At 45.6% G+C, this 20,278-nt stretch overlaps 1 non-coding gene across 1 annotated transcript; it reads left to right on the top strand.

Moving 5' to 3' along the window:
* Window positions 1-18,463: 18,463 nt before the first annotated feature.
* Window positions 18,464-18,579, top strand: trnal-uaa (transfer RNA leucine (anticodon UAA)). Its single transcript has 2 exons — window positions 18,464-18,501; window positions 18,534-18,579. It is a non-coding gene; the product is annotated as a tRNA-Leu (tRNA).
* Window positions 18,580-20,278: the final 1,699 nt, after the last annotated feature.

Raw genomic sequence — 20,278 nt, 5'->3', positions numbered from 1 at the left:
AGTTTTGAATTATCAGTGCAAAGACTCTGCTAAAGTAAATTCCGAAAGTCCGGAGCGCTGGGCAACTTTACAGACTATTGGTCTAATTCATAATCAATGCTGTAACATACTTTAAATTTACATTTAAAGGTACTGCGCTGTGCTTTTAGAAATTGCTGCAAGTTTGAAGGGAATGCGAGAAAAGAACTACCGGTGAGATTTCAGGAAGAAACTCAGACATCACTCGAAATTTAGTCTCCAACATGGCCGTGCACACGTATTTGGAGATACACATAGATTTGGGTGTGTTGGCCGATCAGGATTTGCACCCGAATGTGTTAACGTCGAGTCTGCCAATTTCCCAACTGTTTCGAATGTATCTTGCTTGGGAAAATCCCATGGACATGTGGGGGTCTCAGTGGGTTTAGGGTGCGCGCTGCAGAAATTAGGCGTGAAAGCGAAAATGGGTTGCACAGAGTCTCGGGGTGCACATGGATGCACACGGATTTTGGGGTTTGTTCTTGAATATGTGGATGCGCTCGTATTTGGGGATAGCATATCTGGGGGTGTGTCGGCGAATATGGAGTCGCCACATTTCTTTGGGTGTATCTGCGAGTTCATAAGGATTTGGGTTGATCTGTGTGTGTCGGTGGATTTGGTGATGTGCTCACGACCTTTGGGATGCGTGGGGCTTTTAGCGTCAATGCAGCCATTTTGTGTTTGAAATGATTCTTCGTCTGGGTCATCAAATGTGCGTCCTTACTTGGGGAAGTGCGCAGATTTTGGGACTCACACGCATTTTCGAGATACGTGCATACTGCTGCTGAGTATGAGGGTGCACATGAATTTGACCATCGTTGACCATGATGATAATGTTGTTGTCCCTGGAGCCTTAACACTGGCCAGTGTGATAATATAACAGCGTGTCCCGGTCATTCACAGCAATGCATTCCTAAGACACCCATATTGTAACTTCCTCTCCTGTGCATACAATTCAACTGGAGATTTACCCAACTCCTTGAGTCGGCTGAATGCGATTAGCTCGATCAAAGGTATATGCAGTCTTGTATGCTGTACATTACTGCCCGATATAACTGAATACCTAACAAAACGGGTGGGGGGTGGTGTTTAGTCCAAATGCTGGAGAAACTTCTCAGGCCAGGCAGCATTTATGGAAAAGAACGCAGTCGACGTTTCGGGCCGAAGCCCCTCAGCAGGACTGGAGGGAAAAAAAACAGAGGAGTAGATTTGAAAGATGGTGTGAGGGGAAAGAGAAACCCCAGACGACAGGTGAAACTTGGAGGTGGAAGGATGAAGCAAAGTGCTAGGAAGTTGATTGCTGAAAGAGACAGAAAGCTATGGAAGAATGAAAAAAAATAGTGTAAGGGGAGCTGGACCATAGTGAGGCTATAGCGGACAAGGAGATATTAAGTGAGAGGGACAAAGGGTGGAAATGGTGAAGGAGAGGTTTGAGAAAGCAATGTTCATGCCATCAGGTTGGAAGCTAACCAAACGGATTATAAGCTGTTGTTCCTCGCACCTAAGTGTGACCTTATCGTGACAGTGGAGGATCTGATGAATGGACATATCGGAATGGGAATGGGAAGTGGAATTAAAATGGGTGACCACTTGGAGATACCGCCTGTTCGGCGGTTGGAGTGTAGATGCACAAACCCCCAATCGGTTTGCATCCCTTTAACGGAGAAGAAACCCTTAATTTCCAATTCTGTTTGCATCTCAAACCCATGTGCACCCCAAATACGCACACATCCTCAAGAAAGAGAACACCCAAAATCCACCTGTGCATCAAACCCACTGGGAACCTCAAATGCGTTTTACATAATCCCAGAAAATAGTCATTTCGAGTAGTACACATGATGGCTTCGTAAATTATTGTGCTTCGCAAATTTGTAGGTGACGTCCTAAATCTGCTCTATCCCCAAATCGGCGCGGACCCTAATCACTCTGATACGCCCCGATGCATAATATCAGAATGAGAATCATTTTAAAGAATTCAGAAAATGACTGTCTCGACATTAAAAATTCACATATACCCCAAAATTCATTTGGAGATCAACCACTACACAAAAGTATGGTTGTGCAGCAAATCTGCGTGGAGCCACATATTCAACCTCGCACCCCTGTACCGGCGCAATCCCAATTTCTGTCTGACCACAAGCCCGTTGATATGCGTACATGCACATTCGATTTTCACTGAGCAAGGATCACTTCAAACAGATCACTAAATTGCTGCCGCCACCATAAAGTTACAAGAATACTGTTGAACATTAAACGTATATTTATTATGAAAGTATCTGTAAATGATGCAAAATTTAGACAAGTCACAACTCCAAATCCGCAGACACCAAAACTCTGTGAGATCTCAGAATTCTGAAAACATCCCCATAAATCGGCGCAATCCCAAAATCAGTGCGCATCTAAAACACTCTGACACTTCCAAATGCATAATGGATTATTTCAGACCAGGAATCATTTCAACCAGTTCAGAAAATGTCTGACTCGACATTAAAAAATCCTGACAAATGCCCCAAAATTGTTTACAGATCGGCAGACACACTGAAATTTGCTTCTCATCACAAAGCCCTGTTTACCCTCATACTCAACAGTACACACCTAAATATGCACAGATCACGAAAATCCGTGTGAACCCCCAAATCTTCGCCCAGATCTCTAAATAAGAGCTCACCCCAAAATGCATGTACACCTCAACCCACACATTGGATGATCCAGGCACAGGATGGTTTCAAACACGAGATGGCTGCCTTGGCAGCAAAAACCCCAGGCATCTCAAAATCCATGAGGAGACCGCCAAATCCGTAGAAATACCAAGATCACGCCACATCTGCCTGAACCCCCAGAGACACCCACAAAAACGTGGATATGGGGTGTTCACGTACCTGGGGATAACATGTTTGGGGTGTGTGCATGGGTGCATTGATTAATATAGTTGTGTAAAATGTAAATTGAAGAAAACATGAAGATAATCACAAAAGATGATTCAGTGCCAGATTTATGGACGAAATTTGTAAAAGTGTATGAACCTTACGTTCTCACCCTGTAGCAGAGACAGGCAGGTACAGGATGAATTATTTAACCAGACTACCCATTACATGGCAGCATGAAATATTTCTTCACAACTGTCTGACCTCAGGCAGCGTTGACATGCTCACAAAATTCTATTACATCAGCAAAATCACGCACGCAATTCTCAGCAGAGATGTTCCTGTTCTGATTCTGTGGTGCCTTGGACCTCCCATTTCTGCAGATTTTCTTCAGTAACATCCGTTACTTGACCGGTGTCACCCGACCTTGTTCTCTCTTTCGTATCTCTGCTGGTGTGTGTGTGTGTGTGCGTGTGTGTTTCTGAGAAAAGACAATTTAAATGTTTTTCCACATATTCTGTTCTGGCTGGAACATTTCTCGCCATTGTTCCGCACGCCGGCTGTTCTGCCGCTGACAAGGGGCACCATGGGAGTGTATGAATCCCGCCATCTGCGTCCGGATTTACTAATTTCATCCAACGTGACGCGAAGGCAGCGGTAAAACAAAATGACTCTGAGGAGGGTGATAACCGGGCTTTAGTTTTCCTCTGTCACTTCAGATTTCGGAATTAGTATAGGCAGCATTTTGACTTCATGTTACAGTGTAAAATCCTCTTCTGTCTCTGGAAGACATGCGCTCTCTCTTAACTCTTTCACTAAATGCGACAATGAACTGGAAATATTGCAGGATCCCCTCAGACTGCTGAATTAGTTTCGGCTCTGTATTTTCTGTTCCTGCTTTTCTCTGCCTCTGTTCCAGCAAACTTGATGACGATTGCAAGCCTGTATCGGGGAAAGTGCGGTCTCTCCAAATGTGTCACTCGCTACCTGGTGGAAATGGCAGTGGCCGATCTCCTGGTCGTTATCTCGGATCCGCTGCTGAAGTGGACTGCTTGGTATTATTTTCCCCAGTCATTCCTGATCTTAACTTCTCTGTGTAAACTCCATTTCGGGCTGATTTTTGCGAGAACTGCGACCTCTGTCTGGCTGACTGTCGCTTTCACCGTCGATCGATTTCTGGCTATTTGCTGTAAGAAGCTGAAAACAAAATATTGCACCGAGAGAACGGCGGCTGTGGTTATCGGGACAGTGAGTGTGCTGGCCTGTTTGTAGAATGTCCCTGGGCTTTGCTTCACGAGCATAAGGTAACAATTATTAGTGTTCCCTGGTATTGCGTTTTTACACCGAGCTACAAAAACCGTCTCTCATGGGCTGCATTTGCGATATTTCATCGCATTTCTACACCGTACGTCCCATTCTTTCTTATTTTGTTGTTCAACATTTTGACTGTCAGACGAATTCTAGCGGCCAGTCGAGCCCGCAGGGGGCTCCGGGGACAAATGGGTGGAGAGAATGAGAAGGACCGGGAGATGGAGAACCGACGCAAATCCATCGTTTTGCTCTTCAGCATAACCGGTAGTTTCATATTGTTGTGGATAACACAAGTGACATTTTATATCTATTAAACGATTTCAAAGAGTTTTGCTTATTCTGTTACTGATCCCCGTTACATCACAGAAACGACATCCAGAATGCTGCAGATTCTCAGTTCCTGTTCTAATACATGCATTTACGTCCTAACCCAGAGCAAATTCCGGGAGGAACGAAGGAATGCGGTGAGATACCCGTGGAATCCTGTGTTGAAGCTCATGAAACGTCAGAAATGAATGACATAAAGATTTATAATTTCGGCTGTCTTCTTGCTCCCCATTCTGCAATTAGGTGAGCTAATTATCAGGTGTGTTTCTATTTTTCTTCATAATTCTTCATTCCTCGTCCATGTAAGCACATAGTGCGGAGAGAATGTCTCCGGTGGCAGTGTTTTGTTCCGTGCGTCAGATGTGGTCTCCCAGATAACCACATTACCATCAAAAGCAACCAGCTGTAGCTTCCCTGTAAACGCGTTAAACAACTTGCGCTGCAGCTCGATGAATTTTGGCTCACAAGAGAATGGTGATAGGTAGGAGCTACAGGGATGTAGGCGTCTCTAGATTGTAGGAAGGAGGTAGCTGGGTTATAGTCAGTAGAATGAAAGGAAATGGGAGCTACAGCAGAGTAATCTGTGCCCGTTCCCCTCTGTGATAATACACTGTGGACACCGTTGATGACTGCCTAAAAGGGAGGAACATGGGTCGCAGAGACCGGGTTTCTGGTACTGAGTCTGGTGCTGCCGCTCAGGCACGAAGAGTGTTGAAGGGGACTACAGGGTTGAGAGGAGATTAAAACGTCCAGGGAGCAGATTGGAGGTTCTGCAGGCGCGATAGAGACTCCCGGATGGTCTGTTGCCTCTCAGGTGCCCGGAGCAGAGATGTCTCAGATCGGGTCCATGGCGTTCTGAAGTGGAAGCGTCGGCAGCCAGATGTCTTCGTACCTATCAGAACGAATGACATCGATTTAAAAGATAAAGAGGTACTGAGGAGAGATTTTAGGTTGCTGGATGAATTTGGGTTGCTCGAGACATTGATCGTCTGGATAGTCAGAGGCTTGCTTTTGTTTTTTTTCTCCCCAGGGCTGGAGGTTGCCAGAAGAGGACAAAGTTTTAAAGTCCTGTGGAGTAGGTACAGAGGAGATGTCAGAGTTAAGTTGTTTTTTTCTATGCAGAGTGTGTGAGTGCGTGGAATGGGCTGCCGACAACGGTGGTGGAGGCGGATATAATAGGGTCTTTTAAGAGACTTTTGGATAGGTACATAGAGCTTAGGGATAATAGATGGCTATGTTTAAGCCTAGTAATTTCTAAGGTAGGAACATGTTCGGCAGCACTTTGTGGGTCGAATGGTCTGGATTGTGCTGTAGGTCTATGTTTCTATGTTTTATATATGTGTTTGTATGAAAGCGGTAAAACAGGACATCCATGGTAGTCATCTTTGGAGCCCTTCCCGTGCCACACGGCAGACAGCATAAGAATAGGATAATTTGGCAGATGAATGTGTGGCTGAGTTACTGCTTCTTTGTAAGAACTGAATATTTAATTGAAATACTTATTTTATATTCAGACCTAACTATGTATTTTACTAACTTGCTGTCGTAAAACAACAGATTGTCCAACATGAGCCGGTGATATTAAACCTGGTTCTGATTCTGATCTTCCCACCGTCATCCACACTTCACTCCCTCCCTTGAACCTCTCTGACCGATCTCTATGAACCACACCAACCCGCATAATCACCTTCATAATCCCCACCACACCCCCTACCCAACGTCAGCCACACGCACGTCTCCCACCACCAGCGATCACCACCACCGTCAGCACCAAGGCCTTCTTCCACCGGAAACCACACGCCGTCTCTTCCCTGGACCCCCGCAGATCGGTCTTTTCAAACGCCTGTGACCCCAATCACCACCATAGTCACCTCCAAACTCCCACCTCTCATGGACTGAACAAGTTTCCGAGCTTTCACCCTTACTTGACCCGTTCTCTCCGTGAACACTCATTTACCTCATTTACTTTTAGGAAGAGTGGTGAAGAGGACTGCGGTGTTGAAAGGAGATTAAAACACCGGAGCAGCAGAGTCGAGATTCCGTGGGTGCATAGAAACACCCGGATGGTGTGTTCCCTCCCAGGTGCAAAGGTCAAGTTTACTCCCGTAGGGTCTATGGCATTGACGTGGAGGTGCAGGCAGTCAGATATCTTGCTTCATGTCAACAACTATCATCAAAGTAAGGAGGCCCTGAAGAGAGATTGTAGGGTGCTAAATGAAAAATAAAGATAGAACAAGGCATCAACGGTAGTTACCTCTGGAAAGCTCCCTGTACCGTACAGAGGATGAGAAGAAGATAATTTGCCATGTACATACGTGGCTGAGGAACTTCCGCAGGGCGCACGGATTCAGATTACCGGTCAGTGGGACCACTTCTTGGGAGAGGACAGTCTCAAAATAGAGGGAAGGAGACGAAAAGGAATTTATTTTGCCAGAGCATGATGAAACTGTGGATTTTATTGCCGACAGCTAATTGGATATATTTAAGGCAGAGGTTAATAGATCGTTCATTAGTCAAGGCTTGAAGGGATACGGTTCGGGAAAAGGCAGGAAAGAGGGGCTGAGAGGGAACACAATTCAGCCATGATTAAAAACTGGAGCAGATCGTCTGTGTTAATTGTTTTCATTCTGTTCTTATATCTCATTGTCTTATCCGCAGAATTTTCTGACCCCTGAACTAGTGGCCGTTGTGGATGGGGGACGGTCCAGTGGGTATGGTTAAGGTACAAACGGGTGAATATTTGAAAAAAAAACGGGGAACTGATGCCAACGGGGCCCGGCAGACGAGGAGATTTGAACAGGTTTGAATACTCATCGTCGCAGAGAATGGTGGGGCTGCTTAGAGGGTTCGAGTGGCATCCTCTGCTGAGATCTACTGTGAGCTCTGGGAGAACAGGCCGGGCCGGGATATCGGTGTACTGAGAGCCACAGTCTGCGTCTGACTTCCGCGCTCCTCACTGTGCTAACGGGCGGTGAATCTCCCAAATCCGCAACTCCGCCCTGAACATTTAATGATCACCCGGCCGAACTTCTATCTCTTCCACAGAAAATAATAAAAAAAGCTGCAGACATCTCAGCCGAGTGCATCACGGGAAACAGCCTCTCCGGTATCGAAGAGAGATGATTAGAAATGGGACATCCGTCATTAAGGGTATTCTGTCCCGTTCATACCCTCTTTTCATTGCCACTCTCAATGAGGAATTGACGGAGTCTCAAGAACCACATTCCCAGTTTCACGGATAGTTTATTTCCCTTCAGCACCAGATTTCTAAGTGGACAACGAACCCCTCTAAACTACCTCACTATTTACTCCCTGTTTAAGAACTACATATTTACCTTAAAACACTTAATTTAGGAAAACATTTCAGGATTTATTTCACTGAACTGCTGCCGGAAAACAATAAATTCCAGACATAGGACTGTGATGTTAAGCCTAGTTCTGATTCTGATCTCCCCACCTTCAACCACATGACACTCTCCGCCTATTCACCTCCAGCTTCCCACTCCTTCCCATCGTCAACCCCACGCTGCTCTCCCCCTGACCCTTCGCTGATCCGTCTCTCCGAACGCTATCACCTCCATAGCCACCTCCATCCCCCCACTTCCCACCGACAACAACACGGCACTTCCTCCCTATACGCTCGCTAACCGGTTCTCAAAACGACCCCCCCCATACCCCCCAATCACTCCATAGTCACCTCTACCACCCCCTCACCACGCAACCTTTACTAATCACATTTCCGAGCATTCACCCTTACTTTAGTCCCAACCCATTTCTTTCCCCGAGCAGTCATTTATCTCCGCCTCCCGCCCTCACTCTCAGCCTTCTTCTCCTTGTCCCGCAGTGAATGCTCCTCTCTCCACAGTTAACATTAATGACCCTGAGTCCCACATAACCACCGGCCCCGTCCTCCATCCCTAGTGTTACTGTCTCTCAGTGAGACGGGTTCGGTGACTGACCCCGTGGTGATTTGCATCCCTGGGACTGGTGGGGGAGGAGCGTGGGAAAGCCGTATGCCCCGGAATGGGGGGGGGGGGGGGCCTGTCCGTTACCCGGCTAATATACACTTGCACTCTGCCCACCTCAGCCATCGCTTCAGACCACGGCAGGTGATATCATCAAGACAGGAGTTTTTTTTTAGCCCATCGGGCCCTTGAGAGAAATCCCACTGGTGACATTCTGTGCGTCAGTGTGTCTATGCATTCCCACACTCCCACTCCCCAAGCGGCTTCACCAGCAGCTGGCAGCTGCCTCAGAGTGACGAGGCGTTGGGAGGGAAGTGGGATGGGCTGTTTCAGGCCACTGCATTGTCTGCTCTGGGAGCAGGCTGCGCTATGCGCTCCGTGGGGCTCCACAGACCTTCCCAAAGTCTCGCCGGTACCGAAGGCAGCGAGGTTCTGTCAAGAGACGGAGACCAGTTTAATGCAAACAGCGTCAGTTTTATTGAGTCATGCAGCTGGATGGAGTAACGGTTGTACTACGGCGGGGCGGCGATCAGAGGGATAGTGTTTAGTCAGTACCGATACCAGAGAATGTGAACACCGGAAAACTATAACCCTTTCCCATAAACAGAGCACAGGAGAATTATTGTAGTTACATCGAGACAGCGGCAGATCACATCAAACACCCGCTGCCCGATCTGCCCAGTGTGTGCACCGCTCCAGCGCCGACAACCCGGGCGGTAAGACAGAAGTGACCAGTGGCCTTCCGCAGTTGAGTTCCCCGAGGAGACACAAACATCCCTCAAGACCCTACGCGTCAACAGGCGATGCCCGGGGGTTATAATGTGTTCAGGATCTCACTCTTGCACCACGAATGCAAAGGACCCCGGGGCAGGACACATCTGTCTGTTCCCGACATGGGCACAGTTTTCTCAGGGCTGCTTCCCTTATCAGCGCGGTCAGATGTTCCTGTGTCAGTGTAGGACCATGGTGGACGGAGTCCGAGAACTGGGCTCCTAATCGAGCCACATTGTGGTTACTGTGAGTGTGGGTGATGATCCGTCACGTGTTGGTTACCCGGTGCCGAGGCCAGGCTGGGTGAACAGGCCAGTGCCGTGAATACTGAATAGCGGTATGGGAACACGTTGTTAGTGGAGAGCGTGCCGAAAGCGGTGATTGATACGAAGCAAGGCGGGCGATCCAGGGCTCGTCCTCACATGAGTGGGCAATCCATTTCGCCAGTGGCAACGAACCAGACCTCGTTACTGAAAGGTGAAACGGAGAGAGGTGAGGGGAAAATTCCTCAGTGCAACCGCTGTCCCTTTATTGACGGGATTGTTTTCGTCAGCAGAGAACCGGTCTCAGAAAGCGGCAGTGCCCGGGTGAGTGTTGAGAGCCGGCGGCACAGATGCGCTGGGCAACGCGTTCCTACAGTTTGAGGGCAAGGAATCTACGATCAGAAAGGGTTAAAATATCGCTAGGAGGGAGATTAAATACGCAAGGCGCTTTCCACGTATGTGGGAACTGAAGGATTACGTGTGTCACAACAGTACCGATCAGGAATAACACAGGAAACATGGGCCTGAATTCGGAGAGGTAGGAAAGTTCATTAATGAATACTTTCTCTCAGTATTCACGATTCAGAAAGACCTTGACAAAAGTGAGCAAACTAGGACAGGCTGATATGCTTGAACAGGTCGCCGTTAAGTAGGATGAGTGCACGCAGCATAAGGAATAAAATGGACGATCTGAAAATTCAGCTGCAGATTGGCAAACATGACGTTGTGGCTATCTCTGAAACTTGGCTAAGGGATGGCTGCCATCGGGAGCTGAACGTCCAAGGATATAGGGTATATCGGAAAGACAGGTTAGTAGGCATGAAGGGGTGCTGTGGCTCTGGTATAAGAAATAACATTAAATCATTGGAAAGAGGTGACATAGGATTGGAAGGTGTAGCGTCTCCACGGGTTGAGTTAAGAAATGGCAAGGGTAAAGGGACCCTAATGGCAGTTATTTACAGGCGTCCAAACAGCTTGTTGGTTTACCAATTACAGCAGGAGGTAGAAGATGCGCGTCAGAACGGCAATGTCATGATAATCATTGGGAATATTAACATGGAAGCGGATTGGGAAAAGTACGTCAGTGCTGGACTTCAAGAGAGAGAATTTGCAGAATGTTTAAGGAATGGCTTTTTACAAGAGCTTGTTGTTCAGCCCACTATAGGATCGGCTGTGCTGGTTTGGGTGTTGTGCAATGATCGGAGCTGGTCATAGAGCTGAAGGTTAAAGGACCCTGAGGGAACAGAGATCACATTATTATCAAGTTCACATTGATATTTGAGAGGGAAAATTAAATCCAATGTGTCGGTATGTCTGTGGAATAAAGGAAATTACAATGGCATGGGAGGGAAACTGGCCGACGTTGACTGGAAAGGGACATTTGCAGGAAACAAAAATAAGGATAAATTTTTAAAGGGAGGAAGGACACTACCGTGGCTGACAAGTGAAGTCAGAGCCGAAGTAAAAGCAAAAGAGTGGGCGTAAAAGGAAACCACAGCTAGTGGAAAGATAAAACATTGGGGAGCTTTTAAGAACCTGCGGAAGTAAACAAAGAAGGTCATTTGGAAGAAAAAGATGAATTACAAGAGGAAGCTGGTGACTAATATCAATGAAGATACAAATAGCTGTTTTAAGTACATTAAGAGTAAAGGAGAGTCGAGGGTAGATATAGGATTATTAGAAAATGACGCGGGAGATATTGCAATGAGAGATGCAGAGATGACAGAGGAACTGAATGCGTATCTTGCATCAGTGTTCACAGTGGAAGACGTCTGCAGTATACCGGACATTCAGGGGCGCTAGGGAAGTGAAGTTTGTGCAGGAAAAATTACGACTGAGAATGTGCTCAGTAAGCTACCTGCTCCTGGACCTGATGGAATGCACCCTCGGGTTCTGACGAAAGTAGCGGGAGAGAATAACCATATAACAATTACAGCACGAAAAAAGGCCATCTGGGCCCTTCTAATCCGTGCCGAACGGTTACTCTCACCTCGTCCCACCGGCCTGCACTCAGCCAATAACCCTCCACTACTTTCCTGTCCATATACCTACCCATTTTTTTAAAAGGACAATATCGAACCTGCCTCTACCACTACTACTAGAAGCACGATCTACGCAGTTGCTACTCTTTGAGTAAAGAAGGTCCCCTTCGTGTTAGCCCTAAACTTTTGCCCCTTACCTCTCAACTCATGTCCTCTTGGTTGAATCTCCACTACTCTCAATGGAAAAAGCCCATCCATGTCAACTCTATCTATCCCCCTCATAATTTTAAATACCTCTATCAAGGCCTCCCTCAACCTTCAACGCTCCAACAAATAAAGACCTAATTTGTTCAACCTTTCTCGGTAACTTAGGCGCTGAAGCCCAGGTAACATTCTAGTAAATCTCCTCTGTACTCTCTCTATTTTGTTGACATCTTTCCTATAATTCGGTGACCAGAACTGTACACAATACTCCAAATTTGGCCTCACCAATGTCTTGTACAATTTTAACATTACATCCCAATTCTCAATATGCTCAATTCTCTCATTCATAAAGGCCAGCATACCAAAAGCTTTCTTCACCAACCTATCCACATGAGATTCCACCTTCAGAGAACTATGCATCATTATTCCTAGATCACTTTGTTCTACTGCATTCCTCAGTGCCCTACCATTTACCATGTGTGGCCTATTTTGATCAGTCCTAGCAAAACGTAGCACCTCACACTTAGCGCCATTAAACTTCAATAAATGAAATTACATTCTATATCATCGCTGTGGTCACTTTTTTTTTATTTTTGAAGGGGGCACCTGGATTTCAACCAGGGACCTCTTGATCTGCTGTCAAATGCTCCACCACTGAGCTACACTCCCACATTTTTAATGCTACAGATTGTGGAGGCATTAACAATAACCTTTCAAGAATCCATAGATTCTGGCGTACCGGATGACAGAAAACTTGCAAACGTTATTTCACTTGTTAAGAAGGCCTGTTAGCCAGTTATCAGTGGTTGGGAAGTTGTCGGAATCGCTGTTAGGGCTGAGATTACGGAGTACCTGCAGGCACATGACAAGATAGGACAAAGCCTGTATAGATTTCTGAAAGTAAACTCCTGCGCGACTGGTCTGGGTGCCAATTACCAGTGGTGTTTCACCGGTGCAGCACAAGTGAGGAGCGGGTAGTGTCGAGGAAACAGAGAGCTTGCAGAGCGACTTAGATCGTTTAGGGGAATAGGCAAAGAAGACAAAGAAAAAAGAAGGCAAAGAAAAATGAAATACAATGTTGGAAATTGTATGGGCATGCATTTTGAAGGAGAAAATAAACGTGCATACAATTATTTGGATGGAGAGAGAATTCAAAACACAGAGATCAAAGGGACTTGGGATTTATTGGGCAAGATACCCTGAAGGTTAGCCTCCAAGTTGAAACGTTTCTGAGGAAGTCGAATGCACTGTTGGCATTAATTTCTCGATGTATAGTATATAAGAACAGGGATGTGATGTTGAGGCTCTATAAGGCACTCGTGAGACCACATTAGAGTATTGTGTGCAATTTGAGGCTCTTATTTTAGAAAAGGTATATTGCTATTGGAGATGGTTCAGTGAATCATTCACCTTAATGATTCGAAAAATGAAAGGGTTACCGTATGAGGAACTTTTGGCAGCTCTTGGGTTGTATTCCATTGAGTTCAGGAGAATGAGCCGGATATCATATAAACATTCCGAATGTTAAAATGTCTAAACAGATCAGAAATGGCGAAGTTATTTCCCATTGTAGGGCATTTTGGGACAAGAGGGCACGACATCAGGATTGAAGGACGTCCATTTAGATCTGAGACGAGGAGAAGTTTGTTTAGTCAGAGGGTGATAAATCTGTGGAATTTGTTGCCACGAGCGGCTGTGGAGGTCAGGCCACTCGATGTATTTATGTCAGGGATAGATGAGTTCTTGATTAGCCAGGGCCTGAAAGGTTATGGGGTGAAGAGACAGGATCGTGAGAATGATGGAAGTTTGGGACCAGTCCATGTTTGACTGGCGAAGCAGACTGAATAGGCAGTATGGCCTACCTCTTTCTAATATCTTAAGGTCTTAATACGAGATTTTCAAACTAAAATATAAAAAGCAAAAGAGCAATTGAGTAATAAAAAGTACACTTGAGCAATATTAGTTGGAATTTGGAGTACTGGAAAGGCATTATGAAGGTAAAGATAGAGTACGAAAGTAAGCTGACTAATAATATTAGCAAAGTTACCAAAATTTTCTTCTGATACATAAAGTAAGAAAAGTATCCAGATTGAACATCGGATCGCTGACAGCGATGCTGGAGATGTAGCGCTGTGGGACCTTGAAATACCGGACGAATTAAATAGTATTTTGCATCAGTCTTCAGTCTGGAAAACACCAGTCGCGTGATGAAAGTTCCAGGTGTCAGGGGTATGATGTGTGTAAAGTTACCATGACTGGAGAGAAGGTAGGTGATTAACTCAAGTGTCTGAAGATAGACTGGAGGGACCAGATGCTGTACACCCCAGAGTTTAGAAAGCGCTGGCTGAAGACATGGTGGGTTATTAATGATGATCTTGCAACAACCACTCGGTTCTAGAATTTTTTCGGAAGACTGGAAAATTGCAAATATCACTTCACACTTCAAGCATGGAGAATCAGAAGACGGGAAAAATCTAAGCCGGTGAGTCTGACCACAGCGGTTGTGAAGATGTTGGAGTCAATCATTAAGGATGAAGTCTCAGGGGATTTGGAGACACATGATAAAGTAGGCCAGAGACAGCATGGTTCCGTCAAGGGAAAAATTGGCCTCAAAAACCTGTTGGAATTATTTGAAGACATAACAATCCGGCCGAATTAGGCTCATTTAGTGTCCTCTACACCACAACCCCCCCCCCCCCCCCCCCCAGAGGTCTACGTGTCTTTAGTGAAAACAGCAGCCAAATCACAGTGAGGGACCTCGTCCATCTCCACCGGCATCGGGAGCGAGGTGCCAAAAATCATTACTCTTGAAAACCAAGGTTATTCACTCTAGTTGTCTTTATCTTTATCTTTGACAGGTCCATTCGAGCTTTCTACGCTCCGATTTTCATTTCTGAACGCGTCCAACTTACCAGAAAACATCCTGCCCCAATCGACAATCGCTAAATGTGTTTCATTACCGTCCACATTGACCTTCCCCAATGAAAAATCTCAACGCACGGACTAGAACGATCTTTTTTCTATATTTATATTGAGACCAAAGGCATTGTGATCACGAGTTACAAAGTGTTCGTTAAATCAAGCTTCTATCGCTTGTCCTGTTTCATTTATTTCATCATAGCAGATCAAGTATCGCGCACGTACTCGTTGGTTCGTCAACGCACAAAAGAGAAAAAAAAAATATCCTGAACGATCACCTACCCATCTTGTCCTTTACAAGTGTGGAATTAACATTCAACGTGCGGAATGTTAAAAACACCTACTCTCACAACCGTATTGCTCCTGCAATACACAGCGATATCTCCACAAAGTTCGTCGTCTAAATACCCTTGACCATTGGGTGGTTAGAATCTATCCCCATTAACGTGATCATACCTTTCCTTGTTCACGGTTTCACCCACTGAGCGTCTGTCCGTGCCTTTGAGCGCGTTAAACGACCCCGCGGAGGAGAGGGACCTGGATTAGTCGAATTCTACATCTGCACTGACGGAAGACAGCCGAGAATTTTCCCTGACTATTAACTCTACTCTCCTCCTTTAGTCCATCCCGCTCTATCACTTCTGCAGCAAAGGAACTCCGAAATACTGAACTGCCAGACCAGACTCTCCTGCAACCCAGTATCATTATCGGCTGAGATACCATGATTCCAGGTTTTGATCCAAGCAGTGAGTTCACCGGCTTATTCTCAGATACTTCTACGACTGAATTATACGCACCTCAGGCCACCACTCGGACCTTGCTCAATGATTGCATTCCAGACATTGTGTGAGATCTTATCAACATGTCTGCGCAATTTCTGCATTAGCTGTTCTGGCACCCTGGTTCCAATTCCCCTGTAAATGTAGTTTAAGCTTCATCATGCAGCTCTAGCTAACTTTCCGACACGATATTATTACACTTCCAGTTCACACACAAACCGTCTTTATCCACAGGTCTCAGCTTCCCTGGAAAAGAGATCAGTACTCGAAAAATCGTATGGCCTGTCTCCTATACCAAACCCTTAGCCACCTGTTAATCTCTATCATATTTCCATTACTCGCCTCATTAGGACGCGCCACGCGCCTTCGCTGTCACAACCCCGAAGATCCTGCCCTCCTCCTCAGCACCTAACTCTCCGAATTTCCGTTGCATAAAGTCGTCACTCCGATGTCATTGGTACCTAAACGGACCACAACCGCTGCCTGCTCACGCTCCTGCTGAAAAATATTCAAGATTTGATCCAAGTTGTCCCTGACCCTGGCACCCGGGAGGTAACATACCATCCAGGAATCTGTCTTCCCCTTCCCTTTTGAGTCAGAAAACCAGACTCAGTGCCAGAGGTCCGACCACTGTGGCTTTTCCCTACCAGGTCATCCAACCACAAACCGCATCCAGATGTTTTTGATGGTGATGGCCATAGGGATAGTTTGCACTGCCTCTTTAAATCCTTTCCTCTTCCTGACTGTCCCGCAGTTCCCTATGTCCTGCACCGTGGGTGTATCTACCACTCTATGTGTCCTAGTCCATCACGCCATAGAGCGGATTGTTACAAGCGGCAGCTGTGTGCCTTCTCTCAGGTGTCGTCATCAGGAACTCTGGAGGTCTCCCCGCCTTCCACATCCCGCGAGGAGCCTTTTACTTAGACGGTGGCCGCCCGCTTGTCCCTGTCTTACTTAAATGTGTTCTGTGCCTTTAACACTGGATCTGAGAACCTGAGCGAATTACGTTCTGTTAAGCGTCTCATCTCTCAGAAAGGCCGCTGCTCTAACGTCCAAAAGACCCTGTTTCTGTCTCCTCTCTCAGATTAACCATTGACCTACAAACCTGAAAATCATTCTGACTGTCATTGAACCTTCGCTTTATTCCAAATTCATCAGATCATTGGGCCCTATAGTCTACTTTCCAACATCCATCTGTAAAGCAGCGTTGCCGGGTATAATTGAACCTCCTGCGTTCAGTTTCTGTTGACATTGTTGCGATCAATTCCCACACAGTTTTTAGATTCAGTCCTGTCTATAAACGTTTATTTCTCCGCTTCCCTGAATGTGAAAGCGATGAGTCTTCCAAGCGTTCTCATCCATCTCAACAAACGTCCTTCCCAAATTCTTGCCGAGACGCGTCTCACGAGTCTTCGAATTGTAATATTTTACAGCGTTACTTTACACAGAAGTTGCCTAACCTGAACAAACTGTAACACTCTCGCTTTCATTTCCGATTGACAAGATGATATATGTGTTTGAGTGGATATGACGTTACTTACAAATCAGGCATTTATTCCGTTCTCAAACACACATCAAAAGTTTTCAGGATGGCCGAGTGATCTAAGGCGCCAGACTCAAGGAATGAAAGTCTTCCGACGTCTGGGGTCGTCGGTTCGAATCCCACTCCTGACAAAATTTGTCTTTAAGCGTTCAATCGGGGCGAAGTTGTTTCTGTAAACAAACCCTGGGTTGTCGAGGTGGATTAGAAAAACTGTTGGAGGATAAGATTATGTTTTTGACACTGTTCATCGTATTGCAACAGGTCACCGTACACCGAATTCTGGGCGAGTGATTTATTCAGGAAAAAAAAATACACGGTGAAGGATCTCGACCGGAAACGTCGACTGCTTACGCTTTTCCACAGATGCTGCCTGGTCTGCTGAGCTCTTCCTGGCATACTCAGCTATTCAATATATAAAAGTTTCCGAAGTCAAATCATTGGTTGTCAGATTATTTAATGGATGGGCACGTGAGCGTACATTATCACCTGTTGATCAAAGGTCTGATTGCTGATGGGTAATAACTGTTCTTGAACGTGGTGGTGCGAGTCCTGAGGCTCTTGTACCATCTACCCGATGGCAGCAGCGCAAAAAGAGCATGGCAGGATGGTGACGACCTCTGACGGTGGATGCTGTTTTCCGATGACATCGTTTTATGTGGATGTGCCTAATGTTTGGCAGTGCTTTTCCCGTGATGGACTGGGCCGAATTCACTAACTTTTTAAAGATTTTCCTTCAAAGGTACGGTATTTCCGTACCACGTCTTGATGCAGACAGACAATATACTCTCTACGACACATCTATAGAAGCTCATCAAGGTTTTTGATGTCATGCTGAATCTCCGCAGTCTCCTAAGAAAGCAGAGGAAATAGTCATACCAACAATTTAAAGTTAAATACGCGCCCCGGCTCTGATCCTCCAAGGAGAACTAGCTCAAAAACCTTTGGTTTTCCCTCTGCTGAAGACAACAATCAGTCCTTGGTCTTGCCGACATAGAGTGATAGGGTGTTGACACATCTTGTTTAAAACGATCCCCTCTTAGTTGAAATGTATGCCCTAAGAGGGGATCGTTTTAAGACATGTAAACCCTGGAACTGAGATAATTTCTGCTGCTCTACCAATATCTATGTCTGAAAATCTAAGAAACGTCTGTCAGATCCCCCTTCATCTCCGATGCTCCAGAGAAAAAGAACAAGTTTGACTAAACTTTTGCTATTGCACAAACCGTTTAATTCAGGTAGCATCTTGGTGATGCTCTTCTGCACACTCCCCGAATCCGCGTCATCCTTTCTCTGGAGGATGGCCTGAATGGAGTGCAGCACAATTCCAGTGCTGTGATGCTGTACGCTCTGATTCCGCACATGCTCGGCAATCTGAGAAAATGCATCCCGTCCATATTCATTTAAAATCCCAGGATATAGAGTGTGTTTATATGTATACCCGCTCAACAAAACAGTCAGTCAGACTATTCCGAAATACAGCTGTTTATCTGGCATGTGGAGAGAGTACTGCAGGGGCTGTCAGGGTGGCCGAGTGGTCTAATGCGCCTGACTTAATGCGAGCAAGTCGCTTCCTAGTAAACGCGAGTGTTCTGGTCTCCACCTGGAGGCGTGGGTTCGAACCCCACTCCTGACAAGTACTCTTTTTCACGTGTTGTTTTTATAATGCAATCACTGTAATTTTACTGAGCGACCAAAGCGTGGACTGTTTGGGAGTATGAGAAAGAAGCAATTAAGGTAATATGATAGGGAAAGAATGTTGTACCTACATCCCTGATATTTCAGAAAATATAACTGACTTGAACCAGCACGTAATGGAAAAGGTTGTGGAGATGAGGAAGATGGGAGAACAATTTGAAAACATTTAATGGCGGAGGATACCGGTGGGATGGGCTATGGGAATGCTTTCCCGGATCGGGAAAATAGATCATGTATGGAATTATAATAGTGACTGTGGTATGTATTTTGGGGTGTTGTGTATGTGGGTTCTTGAGGATGGGCTGTAGTCAGTTGATAAAAGGGACTTCGACCAGCCCTAAGGTACCGGTGGTGTCCCAGCGTCCCAGTCCAAGTACACTGATGGGGCGAAAAGTTCTACCCTGCAGAGTAAAGACCCTTCCCCTATGTATATGAACCCGCTTATGAGGAAGTGGAGGAATTACCATGTGAGGATTGTTGATCTGGAAAAGATCAACATTGAGAACTGTGGAAGAAATGTTGTTATTAGCCAGATACTAAGGGGTTAAAGAGGTTTTTTTTTACACAGCAGCCTTCAACTCCTCCTGGACTGAGTGATGTTCTGTTTCTTCTATACTTGAACTGTGTAACTGTTCTCGCTTCAAGGCTGCAGGTAGAAGTAGCTTCCAATAGATAAGGAAAATAGTAACCTGATTATATAATTTTGTACTGTGCTGAGACATGATTATTGAGTAAAGGAATTATCTGCTTGCATTCTGTATTTCACAAACAAGCTTGGAAGCTTTTGATAGCATACACTATGTCTGCACAATGAGAAAAGTCTGTGTACTTGGGGAGAGTCTCAAGAACTCTGCTGTAAGAGGTTGAGCTCTCCATAATACGTATCATGTTATAATAAAGACTTTCAAAAGCGATCTCCCTTCGTGTCCGAGTAATACCTTTTCCGCAACATTGAAAAAGTGACGTAAGGTTTGAGTGCCCATTTAGGAATCGTATGGTAGAGGGTAAGAAGCTGTTCCTGAATCGCCGAGTGTTTGCTTTCAGGCTTCTGTACCTACTACCTGATGGGAACAGTTGTAGAATTTCACAACACATGCCGGTGATATTAAAACCGATTCTGATTCTTGTGAAAGGGATTCTTGATCAGCGTGGTGAGTAGGCTCAGTAATTGTAAATGATGTTGAGTCCAGATGAGAGAGGTGTGGCAATTTCTGAAGTCATAGTAGAGAAGGACTTAGTGATCATAGTACAGTCTGCCACAGAACCTTTCCTCCCTCCATTGACTCCGGCTGCATTTCCTGCTGCCCTCGGAAAGCAGTTAACATAATCAAAAGACATTTCCCGCTCCTATCATTCCTTCTTCTCACACCTTCCATTGGGCAGCAGACATAAAAGAGTGAGAACACACATTCAGCAGGATCAAGGAAGAACATCGGTCCTATTGTAACGGCACCCACAGAAAGTATTCACACCCAACTTCAAAGTTTTCATGCTTTTTTTTACAACATTAATCCACACTGGTTTAATTTTTTTTTGCACTGAATAACAGAAAGAATATTTCGTGTCAAAATGAGAATGAAATCTACAAAGTGATAAAAAAATCCATTCTATGTGTATTCACCCCCTTTAATATGACA

The sequence above is a fragment of the Hemitrygon akajei genome, unplaced genomic scaffold (assembly GCF_048418815.1).
Source record: "Hemitrygon akajei unplaced genomic scaffold, sHemAka1.3 Scf000087, whole genome shotgun sequence".
Taxonomy (NCBI): domain Eukaryota; kingdom Metazoa; phylum Chordata; class Chondrichthyes; order Myliobatiformes; family Dasyatidae; genus Hemitrygon; species Hemitrygon akajei.
This window is presented reverse-complemented; position numbering and strand designations above follow the sequence as displayed.